This window comes from Microcaecilia unicolor, chromosome 2 (genome assembly GCF_901765095.1).
Source record: "Microcaecilia unicolor chromosome 2, aMicUni1.1, whole genome shotgun sequence".
NCBI lineage: Eukaryota > Metazoa > Chordata > Amphibia > Gymnophiona > Siphonopidae > Microcaecilia > Microcaecilia unicolor.
This window is the reverse complement of record NC_044032.1, coordinates 657,573,169-657,592,553: the sequence shown is the minus strand read 5'-3', so window position 1 is coordinate 657,592,553 and position 19,385 is coordinate 657,573,169. Positions and strand designations below refer to the sequence as shown.

At 49.4% G+C, this 19,385-nt stretch overlaps 3 non-coding genes across 3 annotated transcripts; all 3 read right to left on the bottom strand.

Annotated features, from left to right (window-relative positions):
- Positions 1-16,533: 16,533 nt before the first annotated feature.
- TRNAK-CUU lies at positions 16,534-16,606 on the bottom strand. Its single transcript has one exon. It is a non-coding gene; the product is annotated as a tRNA-Lys (tRNA).
- A 532-nt stretch (positions 16,607-17,138) lies between these two features.
- TRNAK-CUU lies at positions 17,139-17,211 on the bottom strand. The gene has a single exon. It is a non-coding gene; the product is annotated as a tRNA-Lys (tRNA).
- A 1,433-nt stretch (positions 17,212-18,644) lies between these two features.
- TRNAK-CUU lies at positions 18,645-18,717 on the bottom strand. The gene has a single exon. It is a non-coding gene; the product is annotated as a tRNA-Lys (tRNA).
- Positions 18,718-19,385: the final 668 nt, after the last annotated feature.

The following is a 19,385-nucleotide window of genomic DNA, read 5'->3' as shown; positions in this document are numbered from 1 at the left end:
GTATCTTCCATCATCAAAATCCTTTGCTGACAGTTCATCAAACAGAATTACTCATGGGGAAGTTTTTGCTTGCAGCCATTTTCTGTGCTGCTGTTGGATTTGGTCCAGTGTTACTGAACTAAAAGTCACTCCTGGCTGTGTAGCCTGGGTCTCTGCTGGGGTGGTGGTTCAGCTTGCCAAATCGGAATAAAAATTCAACTGGGATTCCATTATATGAACTATCTGTAATCCAAAAACAACAATAAACTATTCAAAACTTTATCAAATCTTTAATCTTTAAAAAATATCGAGGTGGTGGAAATGAAAACGGTAACAGAATTCAAACATGCATGGGATAAGCATAAAGGAATCCTGTGCAGAAGGAATGGATCCTCAGGAGCTTAGTCGAGATCGGGAGGCGGGGCTGGTGGTTGGGAGGCGGGGATAGTGCTGGGCAGACTTATACCGTCTGTGCCAGAGCCGGTGGTGGGAGGCGGGACTGGTGGTTGGGAGGCAGGGATAGTGCTGGGCAGACTTATACGGTCTGTGCCAGAGCCGGTGGTGGGAGGCGGGGCTGGTGGTTCGGAGGAGGGGATAGTGCTGGGCAGACTTATACGGTCTGTGCCAGAGCCGGTGGTTGGGAGGTGGGGCTGGTGGTTGGGAGGCGGGGATAGTGCTAGGCAGACTTATACAGTCTGTGCCCTGAAGAGCACAGGTACAAATCAAAGTAGGGTATACACAAAAAGTAGCACATATGAGTTGTCTTGTTGGGCAGACTGGATGGACCGTGCAGGTCTTTTTCTGCCATCATCTACTATGTTACTATCCAGCTTATAATTGACAAAGAAAAACGCCTATATTGCGACCCAAATCGGGAGATAGACGTTTATCTCACAAAAACGAATAAAGCGGTATAATCGAAAGACAAATTTGGACGTTTTCAACTGCACTCCGTCGCGGATGCGGACAAAGTTGATGGGGGCGTGTCGAAGGCGGAACTGGGGCGTGGTTATCGGGCGATCAGAGATGGGCACCTTTCGCCGATAATGGAAGAAAAATATGCGTTTTTAGCGAGAATTTAGGGCACTTTTCCTGGACCCTGTTTTTCCACGAATAAGGCCCCAAAAAGTGCCCTAAATGACCAGATGACCACTGGAGGGAATCAGGGATGACCTCCCCTGACTCCTCCAGTGGTCACAAACCCCCTCCCACCACAAAATATGCCGTTTCACAACTTTTTATTTTCACCCTCAAATGTCAAACCCACCTCCCTGGCAGCAGTATGCAGGTCACTGGAGCAGTTATTAGGGGGTGCAGTGGACTTCAGGCAGGTGGACCCAGGCCCATCCCCCCCTACCTGTTACAATTGTGCTGCTTAATGCTTAGTCGTCCAACCCCCCCAAACCCACTGTACCCACATGTAGGTGCCCCCCTTCACCCCTTAGGGCTATAGTAATGGTGTAGACTTGTGGGCAGTGGGTTTTGAGGGGGATTTGGGGGGCTCAACACACAAGGGAAGGGTGCTATGCACCTGGGAGCTCTTTTACCTTTTTTTTTGTTTTTGTAAAAGTGCCCCCTAGGGTGCCCGGTTGGTGTCCTGGCATATGAGGGGGACCAGTGCACTACGAATCCTGGCCCCTCCCACGAACAAATGCCTTGGATTTATTCATTTTTAAGCTGGGCGCTTTCATTTTCCATTATCACTGAAAAACAAAAACGCCCAGCTCACAAATTTGTCGAATAAAACATGGACGTCTATTTTTTTCGAAAATACGGTTCGGTCCGCCCCTTCACGGACCCGTTCTCGGAGATAAACGCCCATGGAGATAGACGTTTTTGTTCAATTATGCCCCTCTATGTATGTTTTGATTGTGCTCAGAATACACCTTGCCAAACCTCGAATGCTGCAAAAGCATTAATGAAACTTTATATGAGGGGTTCCAATAGACAGGGAAGGCAGACTGCTTCAAGTCTTAAATCCTTAAATTTCACTCACAAACAAACATCCACTTACTTGTCTGCTGTACAATCTGGTTTATAACACCTATTTTAAGGCAAGATACAAAGATGCCAAGTTGACCAGTTCAAGGAATGGAGATTTTGAGCCACTCCTGAATTTCTAACACCCCTACCCTGCTGCTCTGATTTCAGTGGGTAGAATCAGGGACTACAACTCCCAGACTATTTGGGGATATAAGTTCACAACCAAAAGACTGGCTACAAAGTCTTCCCCATGGAACTGGATAACTTGGCAGCTCCAATAATGCACTGAAATTGTTGTAAATACGTACAGATACTTCAACTCCACCTTCATTCTATCACACTATGCCCTGGAACTGCCTACACACGGACATGTATAAGAACACACTATCTTGTAAATGCACGTAGATTTTCTGTGTGTAAAATTGGCTTTATTAATGGAAAACCCCTTATAAAAATTATCCCGTTTATTTGGTGAAATCCCCGATTTTAAAAGTACACACAAACCATTCAAAGAAAATCAGTTCTCAGTAATTGAAAATCCTATTTTCAAGTCTTGATTCAAAAATCAATTCTTCTTAATCTTTCTGTAATTGGAAGACCACTCCCTCTATCCTCCTGGCCCTCTTCCTTATGCACTGGCCCTTTCCCTTCCATGGATCCCAGGATGGATTTCCCAAACTCTTTTCTGTTCCTCTGAAATACAATTGCACAAACACAGAGCCTCTCTAGTCCCTGGGTTATGTACTTGTGTCTGTGTCATGGGCCTTCTACAAGAAATAGCCCGAGAATCACGTCAAATCAAATCAGGTCTTGTATACTACTAAAATACCCTCACTAGGATTCAGTGTGGTTTACATAATAGGTGTAACAGAGCAGAGACTTAGAATGAATGCATGCGACCAAAGAGTCTTATAGGAAAGTCAGATGAATAATAAGAGACAGACATCGCACTGAGGGGTCCTTTTACTAAGGTGTGCTGAAAAACGGCCTGCGGTAGTGTAGACATGGGTTTTGGTCGTGCACAGAATCATTTTTCAGCGCACCTGTAAACAAAGTCTTTCTTAAAATTTTTGCTGAAAATGGACGTGTAGCAAAATGAAAATTGCCGCGTGCACTTTGAGTCTGAGACTTTACTGCCAGCCATTAACCTAGCGGTAAAGACTCATGCAGTAACTGGGCATAATGACCTATGTGTGTCAAACAGGGGCGTAGCTATCATGGGGCCACGGGGGCATGGACCCCCGTAGATTTGGCCCTCGACCCCCTTGCGGCGACCCTCTTAACCCCCCCCCCTTCCCACAGCCAACCCTCTACCGCCGCCGTCGCATACCTTTGCTGGTGGGGGACCCCCAACCCTTGCCAGCCGAAGTCCTCTTCTCGGCCGTGCGGCGTTGCTTGCGGAATGATCTGATCAAGTTTCTGTGCGTGCGTCTGACGTCGTGCAGGACGTCAGACGTAAGCACAGAAACAGATTCAAACTTGATCAGATCATTTGGCAACACCATGCGGCTGAGAAGAGGACATCAGCTGGCGGGGGTTGGGGTCCCCCGCCAGCAAAGGTACGCGGCAGGAGAGGGTTTGCGGCAGGAAGGGGGGTTGAGAGGGTAGTGGCGGCGAGGTGAAAGTTGGCGGCGGGCAGGGGAGGCGGCAGCGCTGGGGGGGGGGCCTAAAATGTGCCCCCTCACCTCGGGCTCTGGCACCCCCTCCCATCGAAGTCTGGCTACGCCCCTGGTGTCAAATGCCACTTCGCGCTAGAAAATAAAATATTTTTTGGACGCGCGTAGCGGACATGCGCAAAAAATGAAATTATCACAAGGGCCACGCGGTAGCCGGGTGGTAACTCAGAATTTGCGCGTGTAGGCACTTATGTGGCTTAGTAAAAGGGCCCCTTAATGTTATGAAACAGACTTAGGGAATAGGAAGGTTTTTAGCCTTGACGGAAATAGGTAGCGAGTTCCATATTGCCAAAATAAGGTCCCCTGGGGGGAAAGCGCCAAGGGAAAGTACAAAGTCCTCCAGATTCTCCTGAAAGCTTGCTAGGGACGCATCATGCTAACAGTCCCTCTCCTGGCTGCTTAAACTACACTGAATAGCTACTCCAATACAAATCATCCATCCCTGAACACAATAAAGAAGTTTCCCCAATATTGGGAGTCCTTGTCACCCACAGAGTTAGATCCTATGGATTGGGGGGGGGGGGGGGGGGGGGGGGGAGGGTGAATGAAGATCTCCAGCCCTTTAGGCTCAAGAGCACCCTATGTAAAAATATAACATATACAGAACTGCAGACTTCTGGTAGCACTATAGAAATGATAAATAGAAAGTAATACAGTAGTAGTAAATGCTGCTAGTGCGGCTCATACGCTCCCCTATGGTCGCGTACTTTTTTTGTGCTTGGCTACTATTTCATTACTGCATTGGGGAGCAAGTAGGTTTGCCTCTGCTTCTTTTGGATTCTCAGAACGCAAAGGTATCTCTCCTTCCTTCTGGAGCAATATTCCAATGAAGTGAATAATTGGGTAGTCCATAGTGAAAAGCTTCACACTACAATTAGGAAAGTGGTTGTAAGTTTCTTACTAGGTCAGATTTAATTCTTTGGAAAAAGCATTTTGCATTATTTGAAATGCTTATTTTAATTTTATCTATCCACATACACTGTGTACTGTTGTAAAGAATGTACCTAGGAACATTTACTTTGGCTACAAATTACTAGCTTGATGATAGCATTGTAAAACACTTAGGACAAACTATGCAAAAGGTTTAATGAGTAAAGTCTATTTGTTACTTTTTCTTCCGTTCCCTTTTCATACTCATGCTTTGGGTCCTTGTTTGGATGGGAAGATCTGGAAGAAGTTGGAAAGCAGTGGGCAAAATTGAAAGGAGCTGTCGAAAGGACAACAAACCTTTTTGTAAGGAAAGTCAATTATTCAGATTAGGATAACAAGAGGGGAGTTTTCATTAGAGTTTTAATTACTTTCTGAGAAGCAAACACTAAATAAGTCAAAAATCTAATCTTAAGGCTATTTATATTAATCTAATATCCCTAGTACCTTACGTTTTAATTAATCAACACAACACTAAGCAGTCCAGCAGCGAGAGGGGTGCTATCCAGTCTTTTGCACTGAGTGTCACACATATGATTATCTCACAGTTGGTAAGAGGTTATGTGTGTGTGCTTGATGCAAAGAGCTCCAAGCTGTCAGAGAAGAGTCTGTTCTCTTGAGGCTAGAGCGGCAGACTTGGAGGCACTGAGGGAGACATAGCGGTACATAGAGGAGACCTACAGGGATGTTGTAGAGAAGTCCCACCTCTAGTCTAGCAGCCCCTGTGCTGCCTTGGAGGAGGGAGGTCTCCTAAAGGGAGAGCATCACCCTGGTGAAGTTGGAAATAATCCTGTAGTCAGGACTAGCACACCAGGGGATGCAATATGCTCTCACACCATGAATGTGTCTCCAGGAGCTTCAGCCCAGGAGGGAAGGGTTAGGATGGCTATTGTAATTGGTGAGTCAGTTATTAGGCAAGCAGATGGCTGGGTGGCTGGTGGATTTGAGGGTCACTTGCCTGCCTGGTGAGAAGGTGGTGGACCTCACGCTTTACCTAGATAGGATTTTAGACAATATTGAGGAGCCAGCTGTCTTGGTACATATGGGTATCAATGACATAGGAAAATGTGGTAGGGAGGTTATGGAAGCCCAATTTAGGCTCCTCGGTAGAAAGCTTAAATCCAGATCCTCCAGGTTAGTATTTAAAGAAATGTTTCCTGTTCCACTCGCAGGACCCAAGAAGCAGACAGAGTTCCAAAGTCTCAATGCATAGTTGAGGTGATGGTGCAGGGATGAGAGATTTAGATTTGTTAGGAACTGGGCAACATTCTAGGGTAGGAGGAGCCTGTTCCGAAAGGATGGGCTCCATCTTAACCAGACTGGAACCAGGCTGTTGGCATCAACATTTTAAAAAAGAGTTAGAACAGCTTTTAAACTAGAAACTGGGGGGAGGCCGACAGTCACTCAAAAGTGCATGGTTCGGAACAAGGAATCTTTAAAAAATATCACCAAAACAGGGAAGATAGGGCATCCTGATAGCGAGATTGCTATTGAAACCATATTAGACCAAGAGAGGCATTTTCAATATGACATCTGTCCGACTTTGGACGTTTTGCAACAAACGTCCAAAATCTGAATAGGAAACAAGATCATTTTCAAAAAAGAAAAACATCTTTTTTTTTTTTTTCAAAAATAGTATTTTGAACAAGGTTTTGTGATTTAGACGTTTTGTTTATTGGTCCAGTTTCAAATAAAAAAAAAAGTCCAAGTGCAAAACGCACAAAATCAAGCCATTGGGATGTAGGAAGAGCCAGCATTTTTAGTAGACTGGTCCCCCATACAGCCTATGAAAACAATAGGGCACCCTAGGGGGCACTACAGTGGACTTCATAAAATGCTCCCAGGTACACATTTCACCATTGCTCCTTTTTTGTGTTTGCTGAGCCCCGAAAATTCACTACCTCCAACTCTACACTACTACCATAGCCCTTACAGGTGAAGGGGGCACCTATATGTGGGTACAGTGGGCTTCTGGTGAGTTTTGGAGAACTCACAGTTTCCTCCACAAGTGTAATAGGTAGGGGAGAGGTATGGGCCTGGGTCCACCTGTCTGCAGTGCACTGCACTCACCACTACACTACTCTAGGGACCCACATGCTGTTCTAATGAACCTGAGTATAACCTCTGAGGTTGGCATAGAGGCTGGCAAGTAATGTTTTAAATCATATTTTTGTGGGGGTGGAAGGGGGTTAGTGACGACTGGGGGAGTAAGGGGAGGTTATCCCTGATTCCCTCCAGTGGTTATCTGGTCATTTAGGGCACCTTTTTTTGCCTTATTCGTTACAAAACAGGTCTAGCTCAAAACATCTTAGTTTTAGTCCTGGATGGTTTTGTTTTGTTCTATAATGGCTGAAAAATTCCAAGTGTTAGGAGTGCAGACACACAAAACTCAAAGTACTGGATTTCAGGTGTACTAATTTTGATAAAATGAAGAAGGAGCTCTTAGTGTGGGAAAGTGTAGGAGATGTGGAAAATCAGTGGTCAAAACTAAAGGCTGCTATAAATATGGCAACTGATCTTTATGCAAGGAAAGTAAAAAAATAAGAGAAGCAGGAAGCCTTTATGGCTCTTCAAACAAGTAGCTGAAAAAATAAGAGCAAAAGAGGCTTCCTTGAAGAAATACAAAAGAATGCAACGACAGGATCACGGAAAAGATTATCAGATTAAACTCAAAGAAGTGAAGAGGGAAATTTGGCTAGCAAAAGTGCGAGTGGAAGAAAAAATGGCTAAAGATGTAAAGAGAGGTGACAAGACCTTTTTCAGATATACTGGAGAAAGGAGAAGAGCTAGGAATGGAATTCCAAGACTGAAAGATAATGAGAATGGCTCTGTGGAGAGTGATGAAGATAAAGCGAACATGCTAAACAATTATTTCTCTTTGGTGCTCATGGAGGAAAATCCTGGAGAAGGATTGCGGTCAGCTGCCGAGGGAACGTCTGGGAATAGAGTGGATACTGCGCCGTTTGTGGAAGAAAGAGTTTATAAACAGCTGGAGAATCTGAAAGTGGACAAGGCTATGGGGCCGGATGGGATACATCCCAGGACACTGAAGGAGCTCAGAGAGGTCTTGGCTGGACCTCTTAAAAATGTATTTAATAGATCTTTAGAGACGGGAGAGGTTCCGCAGGATTGGAGACGAGCGGATGTGATCCCTCTTCACAAAAGTGGAGACAGGAAAGAAGTGGGAAACTACAGACTACCCTCTCTGTGAAAAAATACTTCCTGACATTACTCCTGAGTTTGCCCCCCTTCAAACTCAATTCACGTTCCCGTCTCCAGAAAAGGTTTGTTTGCAGATTAACACCTTTCAAATATTTGAATGTCTGTATCATGTCTCCCCTCCTATTTGGTATATCTCTTTAGGGTTTCTGCACCCCAACCATATGAGAGACTTGCCGACCTGAACATGTATACCTTGGAAGAAAGGAGAAACAGGGGTGACATGATACAGATGTTCAAATATTTGAAAGGTATTAATCCGCAAATGAACCTTTTCCGAAGACGGGAAGGCGGTAGAACTAGAGGATATGAATTGAGGTTGAAGGGGGGCAGACTCAGGAGTAATGTCAGGAAGTATTTTTTCACGGAGAGGGTGGTGGATATGTGGAATGCCATCCCGCGGGAGGTGGTGGAGATGAAAACAGTAATGGAATTCAAACATGCGTGGGATAAATACAAAGGAATCCTGTATTGAAGGAATGAATCCGCGGAATCTTAGTGGAGATTTGGTGGTGATGCTGGTAATTGGGAAACAAAACCGGTGCTGGGCAGACTTCTATGGTCTACGCCCTGATTGTGACTGAATAGATATAGATGGGCTTGAGTGTAAATTTTAAGGGGCTTCAGCTTCAGAACTTTTAGTACAAGAAGCGTGCTGGGCAGACTTCTATGGTCTGTGCCCTGAGAATGGCAAGGACAAATCAAACTTGGGTATACATATAAAGTATCACATACCATGTAAAATGAGTTTATCTTGTTGGGCAGACTGGATGGACTGTACAGGTCTTTATCTGCCGTCATTTACTATGTTACTATGAGTTGTGGCCATGGGAGGGTCATGGGTGGATGTCCTGTATACAATAAGGGGGATCCGTGCCTAATTGAGGCACAAGGATAAACACCAGGGTTGAGTTGGTGTCAGTGGTCACCCCTAAAGTTAGGCGTGGTTCCTGGCGGCAAGCGCTATTCTGAGCGCCATTAATACAATCGCGCTGAGGACATTTTTTAGTCAGTGCTGGTTTGTCAGTGCAATTTATAAAATTCAGTCCCTTATGCACAGATGGAAGATCGGTACAAAGAATGACGTTATGACAAGGAGGTTTGTTCATTCACATCAAACGCTGCTAAAACAGCCCTTCAAGGGCAGATCACATCCTTATCTTCAGCCCTTATAAAGTAAAGACAACAGAAAATTGTCACTTTGTTCAGTTGCTGCATGTGGAAACAGAACATAAGAATCATAAAAGACTGGATACGTTCTGAAAGCTGATAAAGATAAGAGGAAAGCGTAATGCACTTCAGAGCTCCGGTACTGCATACTGATGAGGCGGCAAACAACACTTTTATGAACATGCAAATAAACTGTCGATGTTGTCGTCGTGGCAACAAAATCAAACTAACGTTTAAAAAGCCAAATTAATAAGATTACATTCAGACCTGGTGCTGAAACTGCCTTATCTAGTCAAATGGCATTGGCAGAAAGCTTTGCAGATTTCTATCCAAGATTGAGGAGTGTGGTAGCCGTGTTAGTCCACTCTTAAGGTTATCAATAGAAATCAAACAAAATAAAACATGGAAAAGAAAATAAGATAATACCTTTTTTATTGGACATAACTTAATACATTTCTTGATTAGCTTTCGAAGGTTGCCCTTCTTTGTCAGATCGGAAATAAGCAAATGTGCTAGCTGACAGTGTATATAAGTGAAAACATTCAAGCATTACTATGACAGTCTGACAGGGTGGGAGGATGGGGGTGGATAGGAGGTATGCAGAGGCAGTTGCAGCCACAGGTTTTGTGCTCATTGCCTGCAGCAGGAGTTGAGAGCAGGAGACAAACACTGACTCCATTGCAGTTGGGGAGGCCCCGCCCACACAGCACTGAGGGGCTGGAGGTCACAACCAGGCAGGCTGCAGCACTGCCAAAGACTGAGAATGGTGAGGTTTTAGCAGAGGAAAACCTGGTGAAAGAGAGTGCTGCAGCTGGACGAACAGCAGGTGAAAAGGAGGGGTTCTCGATGAAGAAAGCACAGGCGGATCAGGAGTGTTTGCAACAAACCGGCCTGGCAGCAGTGCAAGAGGCTCCAGCCAATCGGGCTGTGGGAGCAGGAAAGACTGCAGAACAGCTACAAAGGCTGGCAGGGGAAATAGCTGCAGTGCCAGAGGATTCCCCAGGTGTGAGAGGGCAGGCACTTCTGGAGTGTGGGAAGCCCCGCCCGCTTGGCGAAACAGCGGGGCTGGAGGATCCGACGGTGCAGAACGTTGGGGGAAAAAGGGACCCGGTCCAGAGAGCAGGTTTTCGGCGGGAGGGAGGGGTGCTTGCCTTGCCATGCGTACCAGACGTAAACTTAACTGGTGGTACCAGGGATTCTGATTCCGGCCAGGCAGCGGGGGGGGGGGGGGGGGGGGGGGGTTGGGGGGGGGGGTTGGTTTGACGGGGGGGGGAGGGGGGCAGGGGCACTGGGAGGGGACCAGTTATATAGGGGAACCTGCTCAAAGTTCCTACGGACCAAATCGATGGGGAGACAGGCAGGGTTTCTGTTGCAGGAGGCATTGAACTGATGGACACTGTGACTGCAGGGGATACGAGTGCTCGGGGGGTGGGGGGTGCAGGGGACCAAGGTTTGCTGGTTGAAGGGGTACAAGGCATGTTGGGGGGAGGGATAGGGAGGGAGGGGAGGGAGGCTGAGAAAGGGGGAAGGCAAGAGAAGGAGGATATGGTGCATCAGGAGCGGGGGGGGGGTCCCCGCGCTGGAGAAGGGGGGGACGGTGGGGGGGTCCGTCCTTTGCGGCGGTGGTGGGTGGGGGAGGCGGGCGCAGGGGAACTAGGGGTGTAGGGGGCAGTGGGGAAGGATGGGGAGGGGGGTGGGGGAGGCCAGGTTCCCAAAAGGAGGAATGTGGTACAATTGAGATGGGTGGGGGAGGGGAGATGCGGTCCTGAGATTGGTCCTGGGTCTAGGATTCTTCCCAGAGGACCTCTATGCCTGTATTCATCTGGTGAATATACCGAAATACGATTTTAGCTTTCTAACCCAGCGAGGCATGGAGGTCTTCTGGGAGAGATACGAAGGGGTACGGGGGAGAGGGGACTGGAAGAACTACCGGGCTGTATCGATCAGCAGACCCGACCTGGTGCAGGTAACCCTGCTGGTTCGAAATGAGTCTCTATCAGGGGCGGACCTGGCCTTCTGGCTAAAACGGTACGCAGAATTGCGTACCCCTTTGTCCAAACTCCCGGACCCCAGTAGGGTGTGGGCGGGAGGTTGGGGTGCGCAGGTTAGGCTGAGGCAGGCAGGGCATGCCACCCAGCACATTCTCTCCGCGGCGTTCATCGGCAGGGATCGGATTCTCTGCTTTTATAAGGGGCAGCCACGGCAGTGTCACAAGTGCGGGTCGTTTAGACATTTTGGTATGTCATGCCCGGTAGTGCAGTGTGGAAAGTGCGGGTCTAAGGAACATCCCACGGAGTCCTGTATGTCTATTCGGTGCAACTTGTGTGGGGGTCTGGGGCATGCATTTCGAGCCTGCCCTTGGGCCTCCCATAATGGGGGAGAGGAGGAGATAGGTAGGGATGGTTCAGGTCAGGGGGAGGGGGGAGGGGAAGCAGGCCATGATCAGGTTCCTGGGGCGGGCGGGAAAGGGGCCGGGGAAGGACAGGGACCGGCAGGGGGGGGGCGAGCTTGGGGGAGGGTCGGAAGCGGCAGGAAGGGGAGGATGAGGGCTGGACACGGGTGTCCAAGAAACAGCGGAGAGGAAAAGGGGGAGGGGGTGGGAATGGGGATAGAAGTAGGGAATAGATTCAGGGGTTTGGAAGAGGAGGGAGGGGTTGAGGAACTGGCTGGTGAGGAGGTAGAGGATGGGGGTAGCCGGCAGGACGGGTTGGGAGGTAGGAAGGAGTGAGGGGAACAGCGGGTAAGAGGAAGGAGAAAAAGGGGGGGGGGAGGGTTTTGAGGGACAGAGAGGGGGGAAGGGTAGGGGGGGAGGTGGGTGGATCGGGGGAAGCGACGGCTGATGCAGGGAGGGCGGGAGAGGAAAGGAAGGTAGGAAAGGATGTAGTAATGCAGGCCCGTGAGGGGAGGGAGGAAGGGTCGGAGGCGGGATTGATGGGAAGGGTGGAAGAAGAGGAGGTAGAAGGGGTGGAAGAGGGGGGAGAGGAGGGGGGCAGGTCGGTTGATGATCCCCAGGGAGGGAGGGCGGTGGGTGAAGACAAAAAGAAGATAGGGAGGAAGAAAGCAAGAGTGGGGGGAGGGATGTTTAAGCTAGGGGTCCGGGATTGGGCGGAGGAGGAAGAAGGGGGTGGAGGGGAAGGGACCGCGGATGATGGTGTGGAGAGGAGGGAAGGCAGCTAGGAAGGCGGGGGTATGGTAGCGAGGACTGATGGCGGGACTGCTATTGGTGTTCGCCACACTTAATGTGGCTAGTGTCGCCTCCCAGAGGGCAAGAAGCTTGGCATTTGATGGCCTCTCTGCTGTGGCGGCGGACTGTTTCCTCCTCCAGGAGACCCGGTTGCAGACGCTGGAGGACATCCGGCGGGTAAAGAGGGCCTGGAGATGGGGACCCTCTATCTGGGGTCTGGCCGGGGAGAGGTATGGGGGGATAGGCATCCTCTTTAAGACCAATAAAGTAGAGATTCAGAGGGTGGTGGAACTGGGTTTGGTGTTTGGTGTTGGACGTAATATTGCGGGGGTGGCTTTGCGGGTGATTAATGTGTATGGACCGCAAAGCAAACAGGGAAGGTCTGCATTGTTCAACAAAATTAAGCCTTAAGAGACTTCAACACTATCTTACGGAAAGAGGATAGTGGGGGGCGGGCAACACAAGTACGTTATGATGGGGTTCGACTAGCGGGGATTATGAAAGGAGCAGGGCTGGTGGATGTACATATCGCACTTGGTGGTGGGAATCAGGGTTTCACCTTTTCACGGGGCACCTGTAGGAGCAGAATTGACAGGTTTATAGTTTGGGAAGGGGCATGTAGGCAGGCACCTAGGGTGGTGGAAGTAGATTTCTCTGACCACAGGATGGTGATGATAGAGTTGGGGGGGGGGGGGGGGCGCGCAAGCTAGGGAAAGGGTTGTGGAGATTGAATCTCAAATGGTTGAAGGAGGGGGTGTTGCACCAGGAGTACCTGGAATTCCTAGCAGACCAGGTGTCCATTCAGGGTGTCTTCCCTTCCCTCAGGGACTGGTGGGAAGTACTGAAACACCGCACCAGAGGGTTTTTTCTCCGTCAGGCAAGGCGGCAGGGAAGGGAGGCCACCCGGTTGGGGATCGCCCTGAGAAAGCGACGGGATAATCTAATTTCCTGGGGGGGGGGGGGGGGGGGGGGGAGGAGGGAGGATATTAAGGTACTGCAGCAGGAGGTTGAAAGAGTACAGTACAACCGGTACTCTTCCCTCGTCTACGAGCGGGACTTTGGGAAGCTGCTTGGTCCGGACCCGTATGACTGCTGCAAGGAACGAAGGGAGAGGAGGGTGGTGATGGGGTTTAGGGATGAGGGGGGGGGGGGTGCTCCAAGAGTCCAGGGAAGGTATTTTGCGGGTGGTAGGGACGCATTTTGGGCGGGTTTTCTCGGACCTACAGTTGGGGACAGAGGCCATGGGAAGATACATTGAGGGGACCCCGGGGGTGTGTAACTGGGGGCCCCATCTTCAGGTCTTAATGCAGCCGTGGACGCTGGGTGAGGTGGAGGAGGCCATTGGGGCCTTGCGGCGCAGAACAGCGCCGGGGCCGGACGGACTTCCGACGGAGTTTTACCAACGGTTCAGGGACCGGCTGGCGCCGCTCTTGCTGGAACTCTGGGAGGAGGCGCGAACAGGGGGGATCCTTGCCGGAGTCTATGGGAGGATCAGCATTGGTCCTCCTTAGCAAAGGCAAGGATCCTCAAGACATGGCGAACTGGCGACCAATAGCACTATTGAACAGCGACCGGAAGATCTTCGCCCACGTGCTTCACGCTCACATGAGGAAGGTCTCTGGTGAAGTGCTGGCAGTCCCGCAGAGGTGTGGGGTCCCAGGAAGGGGGGTGCTGGAGGCAGTAGCCTGGGTGAGGGAGGGCTTGGAACATAGCCGGGTGGGAGATGGTAGGTTGGTTGTGGCCTTGGACCAGGACAAGGCTTTCGACCGAGTGCAGTGGGGGTTCTTGTGGAAGGTCCTGGATCACTATGGCTTCCCGGGGGAGTGGATCGCACAACTGCAACTGTTGTATGCTGGGGCGCAATTTTTTTCCCCTGGTGAATGGATGGAGGGGGGCGGAGGTGGGGGTCACGGCAGGGGTATGGCAGGGGTGCCCATTGAGCCCCCTGCTGTACGCTTTCGCCATAGATCCCCTGGTGCGGAGGCTGGGAAGGTGGGGGGAGGGAGGGCTCAGAGGGGTAGAGGTTGGCAAAGGGAACATATTGAGAGTCATCGCTTATGCAGACGATGTCACCGTTTAGGTGGCAGACCAGAGGGAGGGGAGGATGCTGCGGGAGACCCTTGAAGAATATTCCAAGGCATCGGGGTCAAGGGTAAACCTGGGTAAGTGTACTAGCTTGTGGGTGGGTCCAGAGGAACGGCGATTTAACCTAGGGGGCGGGTTTCCTGCAGGGATTGAAAGAATGCGGGTGTTGGGAGTGTATTTTGGGGGGGGGGGGATTACGGGCGGGAGAGTTGGGAGCAAAAGATATCGGAGGCAAGGGAAAAGGTGGATCGTTGGAAGGGGTGGCGGATGTCCATGGCAGACAGGGTCTGGTTGTTGAAGACCCAGATAGTCCCCATGTTTCTCTTCTTGAGTTACATCTGCCTTTTGCCGGAATGCTGTTTCACTTCATTGTACAGCGTGTTTTTTCAACTTTTGTGGGGCAACAAGATGAACCCGGTAAAACGCAATATTACTTACCGTTCGCGGGAGGAAGGGGGGGTGGAGATGGTAAATCCTGTCTTGCTATTCTCCTCCCTGTTCATCCAGTTTAAGCTTGGGCGGGGGGGGGGAGGGCCGGAGGCCCCAGGGTGGGCACAAAGTGTTGTACAGTGGTGGGAGGGATTTTGGGGCCCTTGGTGGGGGGGGGGGGGGGAGGTGGGTAGGTTGCGGAAGGGTTTCCCGGAGGGAGTAGGCTACTACAAATCCTTAGTAAAGCTGGTCCGGTTGTGGGACATTACATGGGAGGAAATAAGGGCGGGGCAGAGGGAGAGCTGGGTGGAGCGGGTTCGCTCCCAGCATTTCTCATCTCCCCTGACTCTTAGGGATGCTCCAGGGCCCGTGCTAAGGCAGGGCCTGCGCTTTATTTCATCTAGACGACTCCCAAACAAGTACAGGGACATTGCCTGGCTGTCTCTTCACGGTAAATTGTATGTTAGGGCAAATATGTACCGAAGCATGCAGGACCGAAACTGCCCGAGGGGGGAGTGTGCTGGTCAGCTGGAGATGATGGACCACTTCCTTATGGAGTGTCCATTCTCCAGAGCAGTTTGTGGAAGAGTGGCCGCCTTGTTGGCCATCTCCAGCTTCACGTCCTACACCTATGCAGACTGGGTGTACGGCAGACAGCAGGGGACGGGGCGGCTGGAGCCAGGTACCGCCTTCCTCATATCAGTTATTATCAGGTACTGCCTGTGGATGGCCCGATGCGGGGTGTCTATGCGCCAGGAGTGCAGGTCTGCTGAGCAGGTTTCCTGGGACGTTGTCCGAGCCGTCCAGGAATTGGCACGCTGGGAAACGGTGTGTGTGTGTGTGTGTGGGTGTGGGGGGGGGGGGGGGGGTACATAATTTTGGGGTTTGGTGGAAGCATGTACGCTTGAAGTTGATTTGAATGTATGGTGTGGGGGGGATTTGGGGGGGACGGGTTTTGTATAAAAGTGTAGTGGGGCTGGTTTTACAACGGCATGATGCAATGTCTTGAATATTGTTTTTCCGTTTTATTTAATAAAGGAATTCTCCAAGCATCCACTACTGTGAAAAAATACTTCCTGACATTTTTCTTGAGTCTGCCCCCCTTCAATCTCATTTCATGTCCTCTCGTTCTACCATCTTCCCATCTCTGGAAAAGGTTTGTTTGCGGATTAATACCTTTCAAATATTTGAACGTCTGTATCATATCACCCCTGTTTCTCCTTTCCTCCAGAGTATACATGTTTAGTTCAGCAAGTCTCTCCTCATACGTCTTGTAACGCAAATCCCATACCATTCTCGTAGCTTTTCTTTGCACTGCTTCAATTCTTTTTACATCCTTAACAAGATACGGCCTCCAAAACTGAACACAATACTCCAGGTGGGGCCTCACCAATGACTTATACAGGAGCATCAACACCCCCTTTCTTCTGCTGGTCACACCTCTCTCTATACAGCCTAACAACCTTCTAGCTACGGCCACCGCCTTGTCACACTGTTTCGTCACCTTCAAATCCTCAGATACTATCACCCCAAGATCCCTCTCTCCGTCCGTACCTATCAGACTCTCCCCGCCTAACACATACGTCTCCCGTGGATTTCAATATCTAGGCTGTAGAGCTGCCTCCGTAGCTGAAAAAGGAATTAAACTGCATTGAGAGCATGCGCTAGATCTAAGTCTCCAGTCAGCTGACAGAGGAAATCACCTTACCCCGTCACCATCTCACTATGGTAAAACCACCTCTGTTCAGATCAAGCAAGTTACCTGATTCCAGCTACTTCCTTCTCCTTGGTAAGGTTTCCATGAATTTTTTGGCCAACATTGAGGATGACCCCCACCTATCTGCTTCTTTCCAACTTCCTCTCTGTTAAGCTGTCTCTAGCCACCCAGCATGGGGCTTGAACCCATAACCCTGAGATTAAGAGTCTCATGTTCTACCGACTGAGCTAGCCAGGCTTAGGTCATTGGGTGTTTTGAAGAGGGTGTGTCTTTCCGCTATAACATGGATGGCGCCTAACAAATCAGCTGCACAACCCAGATAGGTCAGGCTGGATACCTCTGTGAGACACCCTATTTCCTACACCTTGACCAGCTGATAATTCAGCCCAGGTCCATGCCTCCCAAACCTAGGCCGTTGAGCCTCCGTATCTGCCTCCTCAGCTCGTAATTCAGTCCAAATCCATGGATTCAATAACTAGGCTGTTGAGTCGCGTCCTTGGCTGCAAAAGGAATTAAACCGCATTGAGTGCATGCCCTAGATCTAAGTCTCTAGTCAGCTGATAGAGAAAATCGAAAAGGAACTCACCTTATCCGCTCAGCATCTCTCTGTAGTAAAACCACCTCTGTTAAGATCCAGCAAGTTACCTGATTCCAGTTACTTCCCTCTCCTTTTCATCGGTAAGGTTTCCATGACTTTGTTGGCAAACATTGAGGATGACCCCCCACCTATGCTTCTTTCCAACCTCCTCTCTGTTAAAAGGTCTGTAGCCACCCAGCATGGGGCTTGAACCCATGACCCTGAGATTAAGAGTCTCATGCTCTACCGACTGAGCTAGCCAGGCTTATGTTACAGAGTGTTTTGAAGCCAGTGTGTCTTTCCACTATAACATGGATGGCGCATAACAAATCAGCTGCACAACCCAGATAGGTCAGGCTGGATACCTCCGTGAGGCACCCTATTACCTACACCTTGACCAGCTCATAATTCAGCCCAGGTCCATGCCTCCCAAACCTAGGCCGTTGAGCCTCTGTATCTGCCTCCTCATCTCGTAATTCAGTCCAAATCCATGGCTTCAATAGGCTGTTGAGCCGCGTCCTTGGCTGCAAAAGGAATTAAACCGCATTGAGTGCATGCCCTAGATATAAGTCTGTAGTCAGCTGATAGAGAAAATCGAAAAGGAACTCACCTTACCCGCTCAGCATCTCTCTGTAGTAAAACCACCTCTGTTCAGATCCAACAAGTTACCTGATTCCAGTTACTTCCCTCTCCTTTTCATCGGTAAGGTTTCCATGACTTTTCGCCACCATTGTGGGTGACCCCCAGAAAATCCAAAAGAAACTCACCTTAACCCGTCACCATCTCACTATGGTAAAACCACCTCTGTTCAGATCCAGCAAGTTACCTGATTCCAGCTACTTCCTTCTCCTTTTCATCTGTAAGGTTTCCATGACTTTTTTGGCCAACATTGAGGGTGACCCCCACCTATCTGCTTCTTTCCAACCTGCTCTCTGTTAAAAGGTTGGTTGCCGCCCAGCCTGGGGCTTGAATCCACGACCCTGAGATTAAGAGTCTCATGATCTACAGACTGATCTAGCCAGGTTTAGGTCACTGTGTGTTTTGAAGAGGGTGTGTCTTTCTGCTACAACATAGATGGTGCATAGCAAATCAGCAGCAGAACCCAGATAGGTCAGGCTGGATACCTCCCTGAGGCACCCTATTACCTACACCTTGACCAGCTCATTATTCAGCCCAGGTCCATGCCTCCCAAACCTAGGCCATTGAGCCTCCGTATTTGCCTCCATAGCTCATAATTCAGTCCAAATCCATGGCTTCAATAACTAGGCTGCTGAGCCGCGTCCTTGGCTGCAAAAGGAATTAAACTGCATTGCGTGCATGCCCTAGATCTAAGTCTCTAGTCAGCTGATAGAGAAAATCAAAAAGGAACTCACCTTATCCGCTCAGCATCTCTCTGTAGTAAAACCACCTCTGTTAAGATCCAGCAAGTTACCTGTTTCCAGTTACTTCCCTCTCCTTTTCATCTGTAAGGTTTCCATGACTTTTCGCCACCATTGTGGGTGACCCCCAGAAAATCCAAAAGGAACTCATCTTACCCTGTCACTATGGTAAAACCACCTCTGTTCAGATCCAGCAAGTTACCTGATTCCAGCTACTTCCTTCTCCTTGGTAAGGTTTCCATGACTTTGTTGACAAACATTGAGGATGACCCCCACCTATGCTTCTTTCTAACCTCCTCTCTGTTAAAAGGTCTGTAACAGCCCAGCATGGGGCTTGAACCCATGACCCTGAGATTAAGAGTCTCATGCTCTACCGACTGAGCTAGCCAGGCTTAGGTTACAGAGTGTTTTGAAGAGGGTGTGTCTTTCCGCTATAACATGGATGGCGCATAACAAATCAGCAGCACAACCCAGATAGGTCAGGCTGGATACCTCCGTGAGGCACCCTATTACCTACACCTTGACCAGCTCGTTATTCAGCCCAGGTCCATGCCTCCCAAACCTAGGCCATTGAGCCTCCGTATCTGCCTTCTCAGCTCGTAATTCAGTCCAAATCCACGGCTTCAATAACTAGGCTGTTGAGCCACGTCCTTAGCTGCAAAAGGATTTAAACCGCATTGTGTGCATGCCCTAGATCTAAGTCTGTAGTCAGCTGATAGAGAAAATCGAAAAGGAACTCACCTTATCCGCTCAGCATCTCTCTGTAGTAAAACCACCTCTGTTCAGATCCAGCAAGTTACCTGCTTCCAGATACTTCCTTCTCCTTGGTAAGGTTTCCATGACTTTTTGCCACGATTGTGGGTGACCCCCCAGAAAATCCAAAAGGAACTCACCTTACTTCATCACTATGGTAAAACCACCTCTATTCAGATCAAGCAAGTTACCTGCTTCCAGCTACTTCCTTCTCCTTGGTAAGGTTTCCATGACTTTGTTGGCAAACATTGAGGATGACCCCCACCTATGCTTCTTTCCAACCTCCTCTCTGTTAAAAGGTCTGTAA